This window comes from Cariama cristata, unplaced genomic scaffold (genome assembly GCF_000690535.1).
Source record: "Cariama cristata isolate BGI_N322 unplaced genomic scaffold, ASM69053v1 scaffold1226, whole genome shotgun sequence".
Classification (NCBI taxonomy): Eukaryota; Metazoa; Chordata; class Aves; order Cariamiformes; family Cariamidae; genus Cariama; species Cariama cristata.
The window spans coordinates 93,073-116,552 of record NW_009622519.1 but is presented as its reverse complement, the minus strand read 5'-3'; the positions used below and the strand labels follow the sequence as shown (position 1 = coordinate 116,552).

Sequence of the window (23,480 nt, the reverse complement as noted above, 5' to 3'; positions counted from 1 at the left end):
CTGCTTACCACTACAGTGGTCCTTGACCTTATATCCAATATTTCTGTAATTTAACAGCTTCATTCCAAAGTAGTTTTGAAGCCTTTTTACATTCTGCAAGCACAGAAGACCCTTTCATACAACCGCAGGTGCCAGAAAAGCAGCACCAGAAGTTCAGAAACCATCCTGAAGTTTTGCAGATGGATGCACCTTGCAAACCCAGCTTCAACCATCTATGGCCTTCTTAAAAGACGGGGCATTTCTGTTGTTGTTTAAAGCATGACTCTCCAAAAGTATCTTTAGGAAGTATTTTCCACTGGCAACTCCAGAAGACAGCACTCTTCAAAACCAAGTCACATTTCACAATGCAGTGAGTCTCCTCCCTCCCTTCTTCCCCCGGGAACTGGAAATGCCACCCTAATGTAATCGGCACGCTCGGAGAAACGTGCCAGATCCTGAAGGAGATGAAAGCTTTGGATCCCTCCCACGCCTCTGGAGGGTTGGGGAGAGTCTTTCCTTCCACATAGCCTCTCTTCTCCAGGTAAACGTGACCTCTTGCATTTCTTCACACGCTATCTCTCTGAATGCTGCCAAACAACTACAAAACAACTCTAAAAGACTTTTACACCTGTGGTGAAATAATCCGATAGTTCAAATTGCAGGTTACAGGCTATTTGTCGGTCAGTCATTGGGAAACGAAGTTCGCAGGTAGTCTTAATTCAAACATAAGATAACCAGCTTGCTTAAGAAATTTCAAGTATGTACCCTTTGCCTTTTTCCAATTTTCTGTCTTCATTTAAAGAGGTATACAGAGGCCAAGTGATTTATCCAGGGGCACAGCACGAATGTCACTCCAGATCAAGGACCGCAACTCTCCTGGCCTGCAGCTTTATTGTAACATCGAATCTAAATGTCTTTTTAAATGACAGCGTTCAGATGCTAATCAAAATGTTCCAAATAATATTCCTGCTCTTGTCTGCTCGCTAGTCTGTGAGATTTACCAGTTTTAGTCCTCGTGCTATTTATACTTTCATTACATAACATCACACTACTTGATAATTGCTAGGTGATGGCATTAGCTCATCGGTTAGAGAGACAAAGGAAAGCCTCACCAAATCGACGTTAAAGTTAAGTTCTGCGTGCTCAAGTCACAGTCATACCCATGCACACCACATTCCTGTACCCCTAAGGAAAGGCACCTTCCTTCAGGATTTGCCAAGACTCTGCCTGTGTTCAGCTCTGCATTTGGATTTGTTCAGGCAACGAACGGGACTTTCTCCCTCTAGCACGTTTTGTACAGCATGAAAAACATTAAGCCTCTTATTAGACAAAATTCTTCAAAAGGTGTCTGCTTTCTAGAGAAAATGTCAATGTCAATAACCTGGAAAACGAACTCCTTCAAATTTTTTTTTTTTTTTTTTGCTTTCTCACTGCAAACAGTGGTATTTTGTCTGAGAAGGGAAATATTTCAATTCTGACATACCCCAAAATGACTTGAAGCATTTGTAATTTTGATGCTGCACGCTCCTATTTCTTCATAAAGCTAGTAAAAATTTTCCTATTCTTTCTACCCTGAAAAAGGTCAGTGTATTTTTTTTTTTTTAATATCTGAAGAAGGTAATTCTGTTAGAGAGCTCTTCCTGTGGAGAAATGGAGGTTTCCAGGGTATCACAGCAGCATGCGTGGTTTTTTATTTATATATATATACACACGTACATATTCACACACTCTCTCTATATATATGTACATACTATATATAAGTATGTATTATTTTTAGTTGAAAATAAATTGTCATGTAGGATTTGCAGAAGGTGGGAGAGACTTTTTTTAGATGCAAGCTACCCTATAAAATTTCACTTACACAGAATTATTGGGTAAAAAAAAGCCAGTAAAGATACATCAAGACACCAGTCAATCCACAGCTATTATTAAATGCCTACCTAAGACATAATCTATAGCATATTTTGTACAGTGCTTCTCTAAATGAAGGACGTGAATATAGCTGCAAGGTGAAGGTACAGCTGGAATACAAAGCATGTATTCAACAACTCAGCAACAGCATCACAGGTGGAAACTTAACATTCTGGAACAAAATTCAGTTAACTCCCATACATCCTTTTAATCAGTTTAAAAGTGGAATAGGTTAACACACAAATGAGGTATTTTCATTCTTAACAGGAGTATCCAACATGGAGCAATTCTCCAATACTCTATTGCAAAGAAACTTTGATATTAGCTGTTGGTACTTAAACCTTCACCAACTTGTGCCAGCTCTAGCTATGACTGTCTTCTAGTGAACAACGTTCGGCTTGTTTTTAAAATATCTTATGTTCTCTTTCACCCATGCTATACTAAAGTATTTGCCAATTCAAAATGCTGTTATATTACCTTACACAAAGGTAAAGTGGTGTTTGCACATACCTGCAAGTAATAAAAGGCTGAGTCCAAAAAATATGCTCACATCATATTGCTAAACCTCAGATTAAGCCATTCTCTCCATGGAAGCTTTTCTTTCTCAGCAAGGCACGCATGGATGGTTACACCTTTTCCTCCCGAATCTCCCTTACGTTCAGGCTGTCATTCCTTTCATAGCAACTTGACCATGGTGAACAAGATCTGCATCAAGATCTGACTGGCGAGCAAACTACCTCTCCACCTCATTTCAAGGACAGACACCCAGCGTTTAAGACACAGAAACACACTTTATTTATTCATTGCTTTTATTAAACCAATTATGTGATTAATCAGTATAGCTCTATAGCCTATAATATGTATAGGGAGAAACGCTATACTAAAAAACCCACTTTCAAAGTGCTTTTCGTGCATGTTCCAAGTTAAATATTTCCCTTTTCGTTAGTTTTCCACAGAAACATCCCATAAATGTCTATGAAGTAATCCTAATGTAAACTGGTATGTGGGAGAAGTTACAGGCGGCTAACACTTAATAGGTAAAAACTAAGTGTTAAATTCAGCTGATTCTAACAGATACACACATTAATTTAATTTTAGTTCTTTTTTTGGAGTTCAGTTTGATTTTTTGCTCCAGATGAGAAGTTTAGTTACAATAATCCAGATTATTTAGTTAATACATCATTCTCTCTTTTGAAAAATACGAGAGTTGGGCCAAGTAAGAACAGAGACCATAAAAACAGATCAGAAACTTTACAACTGGCTCCCTGGACAACAATTAGCCTACTGCCAAATATCTATTTGAATGACACGCTAAATCTAATGACAGCTGTGGGCCACAGCAGGATTGAGTCTTCAACTTTAGACCAAGTGAAAACACTGCGTTTACACATTTGCCCAAATCCAAAGCAGAGACTAACAACTATTGTTCTGATATTTAACAGTTGTTTTTTTTCTAAAACTTTCACACAATGGACTATTGTTGACCCAGAAAATTTCTTGTGGGGAAGCAACCTACTCGCATTATAAACTTCTAACTGAAAACACAAGAAATAAGAAATGGTGCCACAGAGCTGGCTACTTCAGAAGCCAGTGGTTTCCGTAGGTTGATTAGGAGTTATTACTTTCACAACACCTCTCTCATTATTTCCAATATAAAGGGGGGGAAAAAAAGCAACCACAGGCCCCCCATACACACCTCCCACACCCCCACGTTCTGCAGGATTCCAACCCAGGAGATCTAACAGAGCATACATATTTTATCACAAAGCTTTTACAGCCAAGGGCAGCGTGGAGCAGTTTAACAATGCCAAATGTATCTTCTAAATGATTTGTAAAATGGTTGCTTAGATGGCTCCACTAACATTTGTCACGTTGTAGGCTATGTGATTAGGAATAAGCATGATTTATTATCCTCAACAGTGCAAATGCGGGCAGTTAAATGCTGACCTTGACTAGCCATTGCCATCAAGCTCATTTGTGTCTCTGCAAGTTGGCTTTAGTAATAGTTATATGGAGAATTAATTAGAAATAACAGATTTTGTAAAGAAGAGTCAATAAACCCACAGATAATCCAGCACTTTAAAAGCTGATTATACAGGTTATTATGCTTTTCAAACCAGATGTCATACAGGAACACAGTTTAACCAAACGAAGCCTCTCTGATGAAAAAATGAAGCATTCCAAAGAAGCATAAACCACAGTATGAATCCCAAACTCATTTGTTCCAAGTATTTTTATTATGATGAGATCTAGATGAGTCCTTTTTAATTCCACGTCATTGACTCTTCTTTTTCATACAGAAATTTTCTGGTAGTAAAACAAACAGAAGGAAACCGGGTACACCTCAATAAATAAAGCTATATGAAAACAAAGGTAAAAAGAAGTTGAGATCAGCATCATATTTTCACCAAAAGAAAAAAAAAAAAAACCAAACTTTAAGAGGAAGCATAATCAGGAGATTCAAGACACAGAGACTGCCAGCATCTTCCTTCTACCCTCTCATCTCATTTCTGAAGAGGTATAACCTCCAGTGAGAGTCACCTTCTACTGGGGACTGGCACATGAAAAAATGAGAGTTAACTCTGCACACACAGATACTGAAACAAACCTTCCCGTGGCCCCAAACAAGAACCGTGTATTTCAATGGTATTTCACAACCATGATGTGGACAGTTTGGCTGAGCATGGAAACCAGAGCTTCGCCCAACTTTGACACCCAAGGAAGCTCAGATAGTCAGGAGGCGGTCAGGAGCTGGCCAAGAGCTGACGAAGAACCGCCCAAGAGCTCCCGGCACCGCCAAGCCGGCCGTGCCATGGCAGCAGCATACCCACACGCTTGGCCCTCACCAACCTCAACGCAGCTGGCCAGGCGATGCCATCCAAGGGAGACAAGAAACTGCCATGCTGAATGACAATGCAACTCCTCACAACCTGGCACTAAAATCAAGAGGCTGATTACCAAGTTTATGCTACTCTGGAAATATACTTTTTCCCCCCCTCCAAATAGTCCCCTAAATTCTTCCCGGTCTCCACAGCTAATCTTACAACCTTAAGTGCTTCCTTTGACTGATCACTTCTCTAGCAGCTATCCTAACATCTTCCTTTCTTTAACTCATCGTTCACTCAGCCATCACAGTAGGTAGCATAACCATCTTCTCTTAGCATTACCTCCGCTATTTTTGTGCGTGTTCACAAAGAAACAGTAATTTCACTGCCCAAGATAACTCTACTAGTTACTTAGAAAATGTTATACTGGTCAAAAGTTGTCCAATAGATTATTTGACCACTACACAATGACGTTGGTCGCAATCTCCATCAGCGGCATGTATCATCTCCCAGATTTTGCTCCATGCTGCTAGATACAATTTTCAATACTAAGGCTTGACTAGTATCAGTTTCCCCTTGTGTAGCCCAAATTTTAAAAAAAGTTTCACTGCAGGCAGGCACCCTGGCTCTCTCCTATAACTACTTGCATAAAGCAGATTAGCAGACTGGAAAATGGTATTTCTTAAATGTCAGACTATATAAACCAATCTTCTTGTCAGCAGACCAAGAAAGCATAGAGAAGTGAAAAGGTGCAGAGATGAAACGATCAGATTTTCCGAGGAGAAGGCAGTCACGTGGGACCTGATGAACACTGAGCTAAGGACGGACTGCTGAAACCAAACCACCCCTCAGTCTCAGCAGCAACACTCCTGCGTGCAGGCAGAGCAACATTTACCCTCTGACGTGTGGCAGAGGGGCCTACAAATTGCTAAATAACCTCGCTGCAAATTCTGCTGCCTGAGTTTCTCAGGGCATCATCCTGCTCCTACAGAGATGAAGACAGACATTAGAGATATGGTTATGTTTTCTGGGCTAAAGCAATAGGACTCCTATGGCCACTACCAACCCTTACACCTGCAGCCTTTAAAAAAAAAAAAAGGCTAAAATTATTTAAGACTAAAACTCAAAAAAAAAAAAAACAAATAAAAACTTTAAGACTCAGAAATCTTGAACAAGGTCTAAATATTTCAGGAAAGCAAACTGTGTACTTTAGTGCATATTATGGATGACAGACATCAAACGTAACACCTGAAGCACTGCATGTTTACTCTGACATCTGGAGTATTGTATCAGTCCATAAGTAATATAAGTGGTTAGAGAAAGAATTAATTTTTTTCTTTAGTGTCTTCTCTCGACTAGAATACGAAAGGTAACAAAAACATCCATTGAAAATATGTTTTCAATGTGAAATATTCAAGAAATTCAATTAAGGAAGAAAAATTACCTAGAAAATAGTATCTGCTTGTGCTATACATCAATTATTTTGAAACATCCCAAACTTCAAGATCTTGAAGCTCTTACTTGTATTACCATTTATTTCCTTTTGTTTGTTTTGTTTCAGCTAATGATGAACTCACGCAATCCACTATTACTTGCTGTAATTTAAAAAAATGGACCATTATCTCACCAAAATAAACTTATTTTGCTACCTACGACTTTGAAGGTATATTTTTAAGAAATTAAAAAAAAAAGAAAATTCAGTAGCTGTGATACTGCATTTAATTTAGTGGTCAGTCTCTATTTTTGTTTTAAGCACTGAGGTATTTTATTCCAAGACAGAGAACTTTCAACTGTTTGAGCTTCAAACACCACAACCCTAATACAAATGTATAAATTACAAAATTAATCCAGTATTTATACTTCTTTTTCCTCTTAAGAAATGCTTAGTATGATGAAATGTAGAAATCAGAGGGGAAAGTGCATTTAGTTAAGAGAAAGCAAATTGAGAAATCAGATGGTTTCTTTCCTCAGCAGCTCCAGCTTTCACATTAAGTTACTTTATTTAGCAATACCCAAGGGTCATATATCACACTTTCATACCTGGATCTTAATTATAGTAACAAGCAAACTCCGACATGCGCTGGTAACAGAAAAGGTTTCACTCTTTCTCCCAAGCCCCCTCCCCAAATCTAGAAAGATTCACTCAGGGTTTTTTAAAAGTACTTAAATTGCAGTGCTTATTCTGCAAATAGAAGTTGATGGGTTCTCCTGTGCTGTAGTCACCAGTGAACAGGTTCCTGTATTTAGGTTAACCTTAGGGCATATGTTGATTTTACAAAATGAAGCAAGTGTACTAAGCTCCTTCAGTTTGCATTTACCTTAGCGGATGCTGACAGGACCTAGCGTTTCCCTCAATCCAGCTGTAAGCCTTGACTTTTCCTTGACCTTCTCTACTGAAATCTTGTGGTAGCAACCATAGTCCGCTATCCAAATCTTACCTCCAAATAATCTGTTGACTACGGAAAAATATAAACTTCAGCATAAACAAAAAGTGTGTTCTGGCGGACTGAAACCGAGGAGCACTTGTCTCCTAGGGAAATAAATCTACTTTTTACGCAGCGATATAGTGATCAGAGAAGTGTAACATCCTCCGAATACTCTTCTGCAATGCACTGTTCTCCTCTAACTACTGTCACAGTGTACCAAGATCCAACTGCCCCAGGGAAATAAAATTTACTTGTTCTGTAGGTATTTTAGTAGATAAATATAGGTATCTATTGAAACGGAATGGTTAAGCTAGACGGGGAGTTTCCTCTCAGGAGCAAACCTCCAACTTTGGAAGCCAGAGAACAACAGTAAGCCTCACAGCGCATTTGCTCTACCTTTTCATATTTGGTCCACTTATAGAATTAGTGCAGTTTAAATGCATGCAATGTTGGTATTTGTGCTGCTGATTATAAATTGCTATGTATTGTATAGCAAGATAAGGCAGGAACAGTTTATCTGGAAAATTATCTAGTTAATTATTGAAAGTCTATTGGGGAGGGCAGGGAGTTTGTTTAACTCCTCCTTTTCCTGCACCGTCTCACCTGCCATGACTAAAAGGAAAGAGACACAGCTTTGAAAATTCAATTTTTCATAGCACCCTCTCATCTTCCACCACTGAAAAAAAATACATAAACTAATTAATGCATCCTGATCACTCTTGTACGAGAGCACAGTAGTGTTTACTCAGTAAGGCTCTGCTGCCTTCTTGGTCAGCAATATTTTAAAACTGCATAAAATGCAGTGATTCCAGTGAGGTTCACCTGCTGATAGGGGCACCAGTGGGAAATCATTACCATGAGGAACTGCAGGCAAGACAAGACTGCATGACTATTTCGCTCTGCTACTGAGGACTTCTAAGACAAAAATTGAGTAAGCAAGGAAGAAGAAAAATTCCAATGCCAAATGCAAGGAGATGCTACCAGTAATAAGGACATCTCTTTAAAAAGCCTCCTCTCTTCAAAATAAAGCTCACTACTTTTTTCAAGTTCTTCCCTCAGAGTCTAAACAAGCAGCTCCTAAAAATACCTGCCTTTGCTTGAAAGCTGTTTTATGAAACCCTTATTACAGCAACCTGAAATGAAACCGATGACCAGAGTGTATTGACTATTTTCAACCTTAAGAAATTTCATTCTGTTGCAGAGACAAAAATCTACCTGGTGTGTCTAGCAAGGGCTTGGCCCTGTAAGTCCTAAAAGAATATCTTTATAAAAAAATATTCGTTTATAACAGAAGCAGCTTGGTCCAGTCATACGTACTTTCCTATTACAAACGGTTTGCTTTATCTCCTGAGTGCATGATGTGTTTACAGAGAAAGGCACCACACCATTAATGCCCTAACCACACAATATAAAAAGTTTAGAAGAGTTCTGTAATCAAATAAAAAAAAAAATTTCATAAGAGCAAAAAGTAAACTGAACTGCCAGCCTCAGTCTACTGGGGCTTAAAATACCACAATAGAAAAACCTCCAGAGCAACCATGAAACCATAGGGAAAAAATGCACTAAAGTACAAAAAAAGGTTACCATGGGAACAAAGGCTATTTTCCAACTTGTCAAATAAAAGCCCCAGTATGGCAGACCTTATACTCATACGAGCAATCCCACAGGCTTCAAAAGGCAACATGTATAATTATTGCTGGAGCTGAAAGAATCTAATGGGGGTATGGAGGGGGAAATTTGCCCTTTCAACCCCCTTGTGCCCCCCCCCCCAATCCAACAAGACAAAATTAGTATGGCTGTTGAGAGCATATTAGCATTACAGTACCAGTGTGTGCTGTATTATAATTCTACATAGGAACAGAAAACAGAAGTAGGAAAGTCTGCACACTAATCTAAACTTCATAAACAAGGCGTAGGGAAAAATGAAAGGCAACAGACAGCTCACAATGTTATTTAGTATGAGTTACCAATGCAGAACGGAGTAGTAAGACTCAAGCCCATAAGCGTATTGGAGAAACTCCTGACATGAACAGACTTCAGTATCTTGCAACGCGCAGCAAGTTCGGCATGCGTTTGCAAGAGGAAGGTTGGAAAAAGAAATTATCCGCCAAAGATGATCTTACTAATCAAAAGGCAATAATCCTTAATAAGGTTAGGCACAGTGCTTTACGTTTTACTGGAAGTTTCCAGCTTAGCACCTGTTAGAGATGATACAGTAAAAGCCAAATTCCAACTTTACCACCATGTCTGATTAACAGGTATTTTAAAAAGCAAATAGTCACATTATTTTGAAATATCTTCCATGACTTCTAAAAACACTATTTGAAATACTGAAGGCTTCATTTTACCTAACATTTTTCCATTTTAAGAAATTCAAGCTGTTCATGGTGTTCCAATGCACACAATTATTACCTGATACAAGAAATAGGAACTCTTGCAGCTCTAGGCTGGGGAATTACAGACATTGGGGTAGTTTGTAAATTTGTCTTTTCCACCTTCCTGGTCCCACGGCTCCAATAAAACATCTTCCTAAAACTAGAAGGTGGTAAAGTCAGGGTGATTTCCACTTCTTTCTCCTTTACTCTTCCCCTCTTGCCGCCTTCATGGGCTTTTGCTACCTTTTGACAGTGTAATAAAAAAACCAGTTGTGATGTTTGAGGAACATACAAGGGTTACAGCGAGCAGAATATGCCTGCATTGAGTAGACAATACAGGGCAAATGGATGGGGCATTCACACCTGACAGCTTCTGTGATAAGGAGAAAAAGCAAAGAAGGAAAAATGGGATAGGAACAGGTATTCAGCCAGACCTTCACGTGGCCTATTTCTGCAAGTGCTGAAACCAGCCCTCATGCAACAATCCCTCATTTTTATGACTGTGGCTTCTTTGCTTGGCCAATTCCATCTCCAGTGGCCTTTGCCTGTGTCTACCTGCAAACATCATCTAGCCTAGGACTCACTGCCCAGTCTCTCTGCCTCTCAGGATGCTTACCAACAGTTCGCAACCGGAGTTCCTCCAATACCTTAGCAAGTTCTCTGGTCATCGTTTCTTCACGTGATGGATCTAAAGAAAGGCACGACTCTAAGGCTGGGGATGAAGAGCTGGTCCTTTGGATACAAAAAAACTGAAACCCAAACTCATCACATACTAGTCTTAAGTTCTAGGTGTGCAATCCCACGTATAACCTGGTTTTCCAATATAACCCATACGTTATGTTTCTTCACCAGCACGCTGTGAAGTTCCTCTTCTGTTACACCGTTCCCTACAGGCCAGCCTTCCATAGCAGATTCTCTCACATTTACACACAGTGTTCACCAACAAGGGTGAAATAAGAAAAACACTCCCATTTTCTCTTCAGTGCAAACAAGTAGCTATGCAACCCTCCTCCTGCCTTGCCTTCAGGAGGCAAACATCTACCCTGCACAACAGCTCTAGCAAGTATGTGAGTAACTCCTTGCTCTAAAACGACTAGCTGCTGGTAAGGGCTCTGTGGTACTTTCTCAGAAAATACACTCATAGAAAACTAAAGTTTTAAAAGTATTCTGATCCCAGTCCAACCTGTGAATTTTGTCATGGGTGAAACAGCCTGTTCAGGCTTCGCATCTGCTCGTAAAAATTGTGATTACCAGGGGACATGGCAAGTAGCAGCTCCAGTTCAGACAGGGACATCACTTCCCACTTGTCCCACCTCTGCTACACAAAGTGACAATTTACACAGAACCTTACACCAAGGTGAAGTACAGTCACTCCTGTTGGTGGAGATATTGTTGATGATCACATTTATTTGTGCGCTTCAAGTCCCTCCGTTTTCCCTTGCCTGTAGTTCATGTGGAGGGTCAGGGAGTATGGGCCAAAAGAGAGATACATCTAGGAGTATTCAACAGCCCTATTTCTCATCCTACTGTTGTAGAACGAATGCAGCTGTTCTTTCCATCCTTATTCCTAACTTAGAAAGCTAGGTAAGTTGAATGACAGGGCACAGGGAGAAGAAAGATGTGAGCCACTCATCTTTGTAGAGCCTTCCTCTCTTCATTTTCCCTCTTGCAAAAGAGCTTCTTTTGAAACGGACACATAGGAAAAGATGTTTTGAACTGATCATCACCATCACCGGTTAGAAAGACATTGCATACTTGCATCCACAGGACCAATTAGGAAGACAGTACTGCTCCAGCATCTGATCTCATACTCCAGCATATACAGAACCTGCATGTGTGCAACTGCACCAACTGCACTCATGCTATACAGCCTTACGAGTGATTTGCAATGTTTAATTTTACATACCCCTTGGCTTCAGATAGAATTATACCTATTTTAGACACCAGGAGATCACGACAGAGGAACAGTTTAGGTCATAAAACAAAACAGCATCAGATCCCAAATGCAGTTGTTCAGAGCTCACCACAAAAGCAAAGGCTTTTGAGCTGAGGTACTACTGAACCTTGGAAGACATGGGTTTTAAAAACTAGATGCACAGTTAACATTCAAGAATCCCTTTTAAAATCAACAGTAATTACATAACAGGAAAGCTCTGCTCCCATTAACTAAATAAAAGTTCTATTGATAGCCTGTAGAAGGTAAAATCAATTGCATGTGTATTTTTAAAATATTCCAAACCCCAAGTCCTTTCAACTCCCCTTTCCCTATTTTCACAGCAAGTGTAACCACTGACACGCAATACAGTTATACTGCATTAAATAACTATAGATTTTAACTTTTAAATCAATTAAAATACCCCTCCATTATATGTCAGAGCGACAAGTAATAGCCTGCTGAGTGCCATGGAAAATTTTGGTCAAATAGCAGATGAGGGCTGCAATCACTGACTGATACTTAGAGCAAAGGCTCTTGGTAATTCTCCCACAAGCAATCACAATTGCTGACAAAGTTCAAATTTGTCTTGACAGGATTGTCAAGGCAAACTAGAAACGTTCACAACTGCAAGTCAAAGAATTCATTTTTATTCAGCTGAAATTCACCCTACTGCTCACATACTAATGATACACAGTACTGTACCTACCATTCTCTCTGGCTGAATAGCTGAAACCCATATAGCAAAGACTAAAAGAAAATGGGAGTATTAAACAAAACACAGGCCAAGGAAGTTATGTTCTGCAACTTACACAGCCTCAGTTCCCCTCCTAAATCCTCTGTTGCATACTGTCATAACTCTCTCGCAATATATAGCGGGCCTTGATTTTTGGAAGGCAGCTTGCATTTAACTTCAGCGGGAATAAGAGCTGGTACAATAATTAAAAATACCACTATCCTTCCCATTTCAGGAAAAGGATGTTTAACTGTTTATGCACAAAAGCACGTTACTGTAGAGGCAAACTGACAGTTGAGTGTGCATAATTATGTGCTTATGCATAAATTTGCACAATTTACATAGTAATCAAGGTGTACAGCAGAGTGAGCAAACATTATTACTTGCTAAGCCATCACCCCCCAGATCTCATTTATGCAGCCCGTCTGTGGCACAGACTTTCAATTTTCTATAGCAAGGCCCGCAATATCGCTCTCTGACACAACAGGTCCCACACAGACTGCAATTAAAACCAAACAGAAAGAACCTGACCACACACATTCTTTGCCCCATTAAGCAATTTCACAGAATCATAGAACAGTTTGGGTTGGAAGGGACCTTAAAGGTCGTCTAGTTCCAGTCCCCCTGCCAGGTTGCTCAAAGCCCCACGCAACTCAGCCTTGAATTTCTGCCTATTCTAAAACAATCTGCTTTATTCTCCGCAACCCCTCCCCTCAGTCATCGAAATAACTTCTGCTATAAGCAGGTGTGCAATATGCAGAATAAGCACTTGGGGAAGAAAGAAGATGACTCAACAAGGAGTAAGTCTGGAGGACCCACGGTTTCAAATGTTGCAGCAATGACAGCATAACTTAACCTTATTACATGGCTAGAGGACCCAAGGTGGCCCTGCCGTCCCCACTTGCCCACCTTCAAGCTTCAGACCACTCCACTCCATGCAGCTCCTGGCGCAGGAGCCCACCGCAGTTACAAAGTGTTAACAGACCTACAATTCCTTCTTACATCCACATCTGCTTTCCATATTCCCAATTAACATATACAAAATAAAGCAAGTGCTAAGCTCCAAAGTATATGAAAATGGTTTTACTTTTTTTTTAAAAAAAAAATTATTAAGTTGTTATTCAGGAACAGGAATAACAAAACTTTGTTTCCTAAGGCTTCCTCCTTCCCGCTTGCAACCTTTAATAGGAGAAAAATGCAAACTATCACCTCTCCTCTGGTGGCGGCACTAACTGGGTGCCTCTCTTCCATCCAGTTGCTTATTTTAATGGAACTGGTAAGAGATAACAGCTAAAATTGAAAGAGGTAATAGCTACCCACTGTCAAATTTAGTTGAAGTTGGCTGACATTCAAAACTTACTAGGCGGGAACACACAGACAGCCCAGTTACATAAAACTTCATTTCCCTGGGCTCTGTCTAGGGTTCTGCTGGACTCACTATCATAACCAATAACTTGATCAAAGTGCTCAAAAAGCAATCTTCGCTTTAAAGCTTTGGACCGTCACACATACTGGCGTATTTAAAAAGCATCACCTGCTTAATTAAAGCACACAACCCTCTCAGAAGACCCTGCCCTCCGTCCCACCGCGTGTGTCCAAACGCGGTGGAGGGACATACCACATCTCGCACCCAGGGAGCGAGGGGCTGGGAGAGCAGCCTGGCGAGGCCGAGGGGAGCCCGCTGCCGCCAGCACAGAATCGCCGCCGCCTCCCTCGTACTCTCCAGGTCTCTTCAGGGAAAGGGGTGGCGAGTTCCACTTTGTGACAGAAGTGAATATTTGATTTAGTTCCTTCAAAACTAATTTATCATCAGTGAAAACAGCAATTACAAATCTTGTTAGCAGCCCTTGTCGCAGCTCACCTGAACTAAGCTCACAGGTAGCAGTGCTGCTGTACCACAGCCCACGACTCCTCTCTTTGCCCCCACAGGGGAAAGCCCACTCCTCGGTTCAAAGTGAGCAAAAGACTTAAGCCCAAACAGATTGGATACTGTTTTTTGTAATTCAAAATGACTGATGCAAAGTATCTGCTTCCACTAAAAGGAGCACACATAAGCCTGTCATGTTGCACATTAAACACGGTGCTACCAATGATACCTCTGCATCTCTGAAGTTCTTCTGCATGCTTCTGGAAGAAGAGTTTCCATTAAATTAAATAGTAGGAATTAAATCCTACTATTCCGTGTAGGAAGAGTTTGCTTTTTTTGACCTAAGCTGGCAAGAAATTAACCACATTTTTGCAGCACATCAAGAGCTACAGATACTCATCTGATTTACGTATTTGTTTTGCTTGTTTTCCCTGAGTAACGTGTTCCTAGTTTTGCATGTACCTACAGAAGTCTAGTTATTGAATCTTCAAAAACCTTGACCACAGTGGATAGCGTCATTGTCTTTTGTGTGGTTTTGGACTCCAAACGTGGACCTTCCTTTAACACATCCTTGTAATATTTCCTGGACTTGCCTCAGAGTCATTCTGATTATAATCAGTCCATAGAAAGCAGCTTCAGGCAGCACACCGTCCATCTTTCTCTTTGAAAAGCTGTATCTGTACTCCTGTATCTACAAAATACAGTGTTTCCAAGCTGAGTATTTGAAAACACTTGTAAGAACTTGACACCTAAAACCTTTTCCAGGCCTTTTACACCAGCAAGGACTCAAAAGACCATCCAAGAGGAACTGGTTAATGCTTGGAAGAAACGAGGCTGTTATCCAAATTTCACAGTCATACAGAGGAATGTTAATAAAAGTAAATGCATACCAAGCACTTGTTTGAAGTTCAGTGCTTCTTTCATTCCAGAAACACTGCTTTAATCTCGCAAATGCTGCTCTGCCTTTTGTTATCCTCTTTCGTGACTGTGTTGTCAAGCGCAGCGCTCAGACAACTTGCTGCAGAAGTACCAGAAATTGCCTACAAATGTCAAGCCTGCGCCGCTAACGTGCATGTTTTCTAGCAGAGCGAGGCTGAAGCAGGACCTCAGTTTTCCTCACGAAAGTGCTCATGCCAAGCTGTTTGGCAGAATGACCTGGAAAGTCAGTCCCTCCTGGTTCTCAAGCATTTGGGAACCAACTGCAGTCGCTGGCAGACAGCGGGCTGCAGGTTATCAGCTGCACGACCTTGGATTTGATGCAAAAAAAAATTAAAAAAAAATAAAATCGCTGAATATTGAAAATTCCCCCAATCCTGTAACATGGCATGCGGTTTCCCCTATCGCAGCCTCCAAACATGTCAAGAAGCAGCTCTGCCTACAAGATACCAAGGCAGATCAGGGTGGGGACAAAGCCTTGCTTTGTGCCCTTCCACGAGCGAAAAGCTGTGATCTTCTGCCTTGACTGAAAACACTTGCCAGAGTTGGTAATTCAAGAGCTTGCCTGAACAGCTGAATTTTGCCGAAGCCTGAAAAAAAACCTTGAGATTAATGGTACTACAGGCTCTGGTTTACTTGACAAAGATGATATACAGACCTTTATTCTCAGCTTTTCTGCAACTTTCTTGGCTGCAAAACTGCATTAACTGTTCCTCAACCAAATCAAACCTCTGGGTCTGCTGACCATTATTCCAGCCAAGGTAGAAGTTTCTTCTTCCTGCAAGAAGTGAATGAGTACACCAGTTGCCAAAGCACGAGCTGTTACTCTTTTTGTAGAGTTGAATCTCTGCATCCTTGAACTTCTGAGGAATCATCTTCTTGTTCTTAACGGCTGTAAACAGTTGTGCCTTTGTCAGGCCATGTGGTACCCTCTGACCAACTACTGTAGCAGAAGTACCATGACTGCCCGCTGCCCTTCTCTGCCGTATTTACAGGACAGATACGAGAGTCTGTGCTATTTTGCTGTCAGCTGCTCTTGGGTGGGTAGGCTGGAGAATTTCATTTAATGCTTTGACAGAGATGCCAGATGGACATTTTAATAAACTGGTGAAGTGTCCATGCCCCTGATTTGGGATTTCCTTGCAGCTGGCTCTCAGTGTTTGACCATCCTGACGATGGACTGACGCAACATCACTGAATTTACAGTCACAGACTAGTTTTTATGCAGGCACAGAAGCTCATTTAAGTTCCCGTGCCTTTTCTGCTATTATAGTTGCAGTTTAAACCAATGGTAACCCACCGGGTTTTTGCAGGAACCGCTCATGCAGCCGCAAGTCCATGGTGGCCACAGTCAGAGCTTAGCTGATAAGCTTTTACCAGGCAGCCACAAATGCAGGTCCTTAGGGGCTGCCTGTGGTCGCTGTGACAGCTCCTTAGAAACACTGGTCCCAACTGGCAGCAGAAGGTATAACAACTAACTACAAATACAGGAATAAAAGTGGCTTTCACAAATACTGCAGATAATGGTTAAAGCCCCCCTGCTCCCAAAATTAATGCAACTGGCTGTGCTCCTTAAGGCGTTCACTAGCTATTTTAAAGTTACTATGGTTTCATGAAGGAAAAAAAACAACCAACCAAAATATGATATGAAGAGAGTCTAAGAAGTCTATGAATGAATATTGATAAACTGCTGATCGCGATGTGCCATAATTATTCTTAGAGCATGAGGTCACAATCCCAAACTATGGAACTGCTGAAATAATATTTTTAAAGTTTCATCTTTCCCTTATGCATAAAAATCTCTGCTAAGCCTGCAAAATCTTGACCTCAAATTTAAGGACATTATGCTACTTTAATAAATTATATAGAAGGCTTGACTTGTGATCAAGAAAATATTAAGGCTTGGGTTATTATATTTTACATTATTTCTTTAATCATTATACCTGAAGAGCTTTCATTAAAAATACAGTAATTCAATTCACTGTCATATTATTAACAAAACATGATATACATATTTAAATTCCAACGTTGTGAAAGAGATGACAGGGATAAACTATATACTAAATAGCTGAAATTCAGACAATGTAAAAGAAACACACAATCTTTTATATAAAGCAATGGCTTCAACATTTTACTTTAAATCCGAATTTATCTTAATGGGTACCATGTCCTCAAAAAAAAGTCTACAGAAAAAATATCTGGATTACTTTGGATACTGTTGTCTTAAGCAAGTACACTTCAGATTTATACTTAATTAGAATTAGATGGGAAAGTTTGTCGGTGTCTCTCATTCCTCTTCAAAATTTGGCATATTGTTGCTGCTCCTGATAAGGCCGCAGTGTGCCTGTTTGCACGATGGAGAAGTTATCCACAAGTGCACAAGTACGGCTATTGCTCCAATTAACTATTTATGAGCTGTTCTGCTGCTCCAGAAAAAGTGCACCGCTATCAGAAAAGAATTGCTCATTAGCAAGCAGCCCGTTAAGGTATTTTTAAATACAACAATGCAACTTCAGTAGACACGTGCATCATTTTTTAAGGAGAAAAAGAAGAGAATTGTTTTACTCCGGAACTGAGTGGTTTAAAATTTTAATGAAGAAAGGATTTGAGATTGTATTATAGGAAACAGTGCCTCATTGACAGAAATTTAGTTAAGACAGTCCTGCAGATCTTTTCCATCTCTTATTTCTGTGCCTTTTACCCTTGGCATGCATGTGCTCCCACTTTTTCGTGGCACAGAACCAGGATGGGTGCAGCCTGAAGGTTGGCAGGGAAGCAAGGACTGGGTCCTGCTCCCAGCCAGCTCCTCCAGTAAGGGAGAAATCTCTGCCACGGCTTCCCCTTTACATCCAAAACGCTACTGGGAATAAACTCTGCACTCCGAATCTGAAACTCCTCCCCTCTTAAATGGAGCAAAATTTAAACTATTTAAGTGAAGAAGTGGCAAAATTACTCTCTTCTGATCATGCTAAGCAGACGGGGAGCGAGGCTGGCAAACCTGCCCTACCCTAACTTTATCAACCATTGAGTTGCTAAACTCTTGAGAGTGCTCTGAGGTGCCCTGGTTATCACTGATAGTACTGACAGATTATATACATCACCTTTGTACTACTACAGTCCTCAAGTGTTTCAAGAAATTCACATAGGTAAAACAGTCACTACTACTTGAAGCTGTGCCCTTCATTCCCAAGTTTTCTGCAATCTCCTTATTAAAAGTACCCAAGAAGCCATCTCATCTGATGCTCTACCAGGCAGAGATATTTTGGACAAAATGCAAAAATATTTCATAACTAAATTATCAGATTGATGAGTGACACAAAAGCACTACCTGTCAAATTGTTACTTAACTTCACCTTCCAAATTACTGTCCACTCAGTTGTTTCAAATGCACGTAGTTATGTTAGTCCAAACGAGCTTCTTGCTTAAAATACTACTGCGTCCCACACATTTGTTCCTGGAAGATAACATGATGGAGCCCATCTGAAATACCGTCTGGCATGTTTACCTGTCTCAAGTCCTCACTTTATCTGGCAGCATCCTCCCCTGCTGCGAGTTCATCAGAACAACATTTTCATGCAACAAAGGATGCAATCAATCATAATCTACATGAGGACACATTACCCAAAAATGTAATAAATGCAAAAGCTTGTTATAAATTGCCAATACTCTGATGTTAACTTATTGTTCACACTTGATCTTAACGTTTACCCACCCACGTGTCCCGACCTCTGAGGACGACTCCAGTGATCCAACCCTTCACCAGCTTACTTCAGTATATTAAGGCTGTCAGTCCAACCACCTTTCTTTCTCTCTCTGTCTCCCACCCCTCTTCTCTATGTCCTCATAAACACCACCACCTAAAAATGAACTTATCTGCAAGAGTAACAAAGGGCAATATTGAGACTTAGCCCAGCAACTGAGTCAAACTATGACATTTTCAGCTGCTGCATGCTGCCAACTCCAATCCTGTTAGGGCCAACATGATCCACTTCAAAACCATCTCAGATCAGATACAGAAATGCAATTCTGAGCTACTCCAGAGTTTTGTTATAGTTTGCTGCCAGCCTACAGAGGGGAGCTAACAGAGTAGAGGACAACCAACACACATAAAGGAGAATAATCCTCTCCCACCACAAACCTCCTTCATTCACTACAAGGAGCGTATACGAAATACAGAATAGGTAATGCAGGTACCCCCCCCAAAAGAAAAAAAAAGGTAAATTGCTCTCCTGGTTTTCCCAGTAAGACAAAATTAGTGTTGAGATGTATGATCAACTCCTTAACGTACTACCATATAATTTATTTATATAGTTATTCTCTCTCTGTGTTTTCCAATAACCTTCTAGCTTTTTACCTTTCAGCTGAAGGCAGTCTCTTCACTTTTTATGCATCACGAAGCCAGAACAAGTATCAATGTTTAACAATGATTCCCTGGAATCTCTTGGGAAAAAGGAGAGAAAAGACAAGGAAGAAAGGAATTAAGGAGTATATTTACCTCTATCTCTTGTCATTTTACGGTAACATGGAGGAGAGGGAGGAAAGGAGAAAGTCTAATTTAGTGGTCTGAATGATATATTGGAAGCTCTACATGCTTCCAAGGCTACTTCTAAAGAAAGTTTTATGCATATGCAAGTCTGTTCAGAGAAAGGTACCATATGCTTATAATCATTTATCCTTTATACAATGCATACTTCATTAAATTTGTATGGTCTTCTTTTTTTTCTTTTTTTTTCTCCCAAGAGTGAGATTCACAGATCTGAAAGGATGTTGAATACTAAATCTGTAAAAGTTCATGACAGCCTATGGCAAAACTCCATTTCAGTTTGGATTAAATATATTTGGTGAAATTCCAAACAACCCCATCAATACGTGCACAAACAGGACTCCTGGTTCCCCAGGAGAGAGAGATATCACTTGTTTACTCTGTGTTTGCTCTATGAAGACCTTTGGGTATAAATCGACAAGGATGCTATCTTGATACACAGAATGCTTCTGCAAGTGCTAGAAGTTGAATGTGTCTGCTCAACTGAGAAAGAGACCGAACGTCCCATGCAAAAGTTACAGACACTAACTGTAATGCTGGGCAACTTTTGCTGTAAATTTCTGTATTAATTGAAACATGTAAGAAAGCCATTCTCTTCACTGGATGTTTACTCCTTTTATAGGTAATTTTCAAATTATTTGAAATTTCAGATGGCAAACAATTCTTCGCTCTCTTTCCATCTCCCTATTATGGCTAGGGATGAATACGCAAAATCTTTTAAACCTTTTCTCTCCTCAGCCTTTAGTCAATATTTGTTAATTACTTTGTATTGAACTACCCCTTCTGCAGCGTTATACCATAATTCAAGCGTTAAACTTCAGTATGTTAAGGAGACTAGAAGAGTTACATACACTTTTCACTTCTAAGCTTTCACTTCAAGAGTTTTTTCCCTTGTGACTGCCTTAGTTTGTATTCCCTTCCTTATTTCCTCAAGCTGTTCTCTTAAGATTCAGACGTTTTCTTCCACTCTTCTGCATGCTAAACACATCTTTGGGTAAGATTTAAAGGGCTCAGATGTCAGGTATGTAAACTATTTTTCCTTTAACAGCAGAATTGGCACAGTAGGCTATTCCAAAGATAAGTGTATTTGAGGCAGAAACTTGCCTTCCAGTTTTATTCTCTTCTATCAGCAATGCCATCTTGATAATCTCGGCTGTGGTGAAGGAAGAAATGTTGTGTTCATTGGTTACAAATTTTTTTTTTGCTCAAGTGTGTCATCATGAAGTTTGAATATACTGCACTGTATGTTCATATATTTTTCTACACAATTCCCCAGGTTTCTTCCAGATTTCTTCATCAAAATACAAAACTTGGAGCTACTTTTTCCTCTTCCAATCTGAGTCAGAAATCGTGTATGCAATGCCTGCACAAAAGTAAAAATACTGTCTTTGGCATTTGTGGTTATCTGCTGAAGCTTACTTCTGTGAATAACCCAAAGCATTTTCTCTAAACCTTTATTCAAACTAAAGTGACAGTGTAATCATCCATAATTCAGAAGCAGCACCTGTTGGGTTTGCATTAACAAACTGATAAGTAAAGAAAACTTTTCGGAGCTGGAGCTGGCAAAAATATCCTGTACTAGCAAATCCTACACTGACCAAACCAAGACTGGTTTCAGTGAACTATGGTAACATTTTCATGTTCAAAAAAAAAAACCCAAAACAAACCACCACAAAAAACCAAACCACTAATAGGACAATCTCCAGGTAAGATGTTCAAAAGTTATAAGAAATCAAATATTAAAAGATATACTTAGAAAAATTAAGATAAGTGTTAAGACAACACCCATCCCGCCACCTTTTTTGTATCTTTCTAAACATTTCCTCCAGTCCCAACAGAGTACATCTAGAACTAATCTGGTCACCGTGGTGGGCACTGCGTTTCAGACAGCCACACAGAAAGCAGCTATGTAATACTTCTATCAATACGCAATATTCAACATAGTGGCAGTTCTTCATGATGCTAAATGCAAATATACTACTTACACAAACATTTTTGTAACTCAAAAATCTAGCTGGGATAGTCAAGACACATTTTTGTTTGGGAATGAAGACTAGCAGCTCATTTTTCTGACACAAATCAAGGTCAAAATTCTGCACACTCACTTACTAAAAAGTAGTAATTGAAGACTGGGAAAGCTAGAAAAATCAGTTTTGGTGCCATCACAACAACTTTGTGGTTAGCCATGCTAACATACAGCTTATTAGGTACAGTGCTCTTAGATTATCCCACAAGGCAGTGAAGTCAGAACACAGAAGAAGGTTACACAACTTTTCCAAGTGACTTCGATATACAACGAGGGAGGCAAGGTAATTTTAACATCACCTCTAATCACAAATTAAAGTCATCTCAAGCCTGCTGTAACTTATAGCAACTTAAGAGGCCAGTCCAGAAGTCAAGGAGCCCAGGATGGATGGAGGATCAACAGGATGCCTTGGTGCCAATGGCCGTATGGGCTTCTACAATGGTTCTACATGACCAAGCTATCGTATGCACACTGAAAGCTGCTTTGCCTTAGTGTCACAGGTTCGATGATCATGCCCAGACTTAATATATACGTATTTATGTAACTAAAATTAGTATAACAACAAATAGAATAAATATGTACCTATATAAAAGATACAGTACCAGACAGTTGGGTTTTTTTTTTTTTTTACTGTACAGTACACCATTTTACTTCTAGGTCTCAATAGAATTAAGAAAACAGAATTTTAAAAGAGTAGTTATGGAGACAGCTGGGACACAGCAATATTTCCTTTCTAGTATTGGTTTCCTTGAAGATTAATAGTGGACACAAGCATCTAAATCAGTTTAATTCTACACTACTTATAAATTTAATGTTGCCATTTTACTGTATAAACAATCATCAAATTAAGTGGCTATGAAATATGGAGTCTGCTTCCTCTTTTTTTCTTTTTTAACCTCCATCTTGAGATAGACCACCAAGACATCAAATACACAGATAACAATGAAATGGCACAGGGAACTTCTACTGACATGAAAACAATCACGCCCAGAAGAATCCATCTTCCCAATGCGGGCAATAGCTACCAGATAAACTGACACAGTGAAGTGCTCCCACCTCACCAGATATGAAATAAATAATAAAAAACTCAACATTTAAATATACAGAAAAGGGTTCCATGCTGGCCATTTCAAGGAAGAGGACGTAACAAGAAAAATCAACAAGAGAGAATGCTGCAGAGATTTCCTGTTCAGGAGGAGATACTGCAGCATCAGTCCTCAACTCTCAGGATTGACCCTAACAAAAAAAAAAGAAAAAATAATTCTGAAAACATACACTTCTTCATCACTTATTATTCTGTCTCCATGTAATTCTTGAATAAAAGAAAGACTGAATTCAATGATGGATACAGCCCAGATACTGTAGAAAGTCATCTCATTTGCCACTCCCTACCAACATGTTCCTGGCAAAACAGAAAGCAAGACCAGAAAGCCAAATAAACTGTAGGTCAGGGAACAGTTTTCCCCTGTGAAGCACTTGTGAATCCTGAGAGAATGATACTCCTCCTCACCAAATGGACACGATTTCTGTTATTGGCCCTCTGAGACAGGATAAGCCATTGGTTTAGTTAAGAACAGAAACAGAATCCCAAGTCATCCATTCTACAACCATATTAGAAATTTTCTGCAAGGATTCTTATTTCTATTCAGTAGCTAAAGAAGTTGACAGATAGGTCTCAAGCTCTTTTTATTAAAATTTCCGTGGACATTTCCTTTTCTGGTTTATGGCGATGTGAATTTGCCCTGTCTCTGCTTAGGACACTCACTGGTTTTTGAGCCTCAGAATTAAGAAATTATTGATTAGAACCAAATTGACTATTCAATTTGAACATCGAAGATTTTACTTTCACAGGGACTGTTAGCACAAGCAAACCCAGGGCTCTGCCTCCGCAGCCGCTCTCAGCTGCGGGATCAAGCACTGCTC

General features: G+C 39.9%; 1 protein-coding gene across 2 annotated transcripts in view; it reads right to left on the bottom strand.

The window, feature by feature from the left end:
* Positions 1–23,480, bottom strand: part of NR3C2 (nuclear receptor subfamily 3, group C, member 2) — a 204,759-nt gene that overhangs the window by 90,321 nt on the left and 90,958 nt on the right. The gene's annotated exons all lie outside the window — the stretch shown is intronic.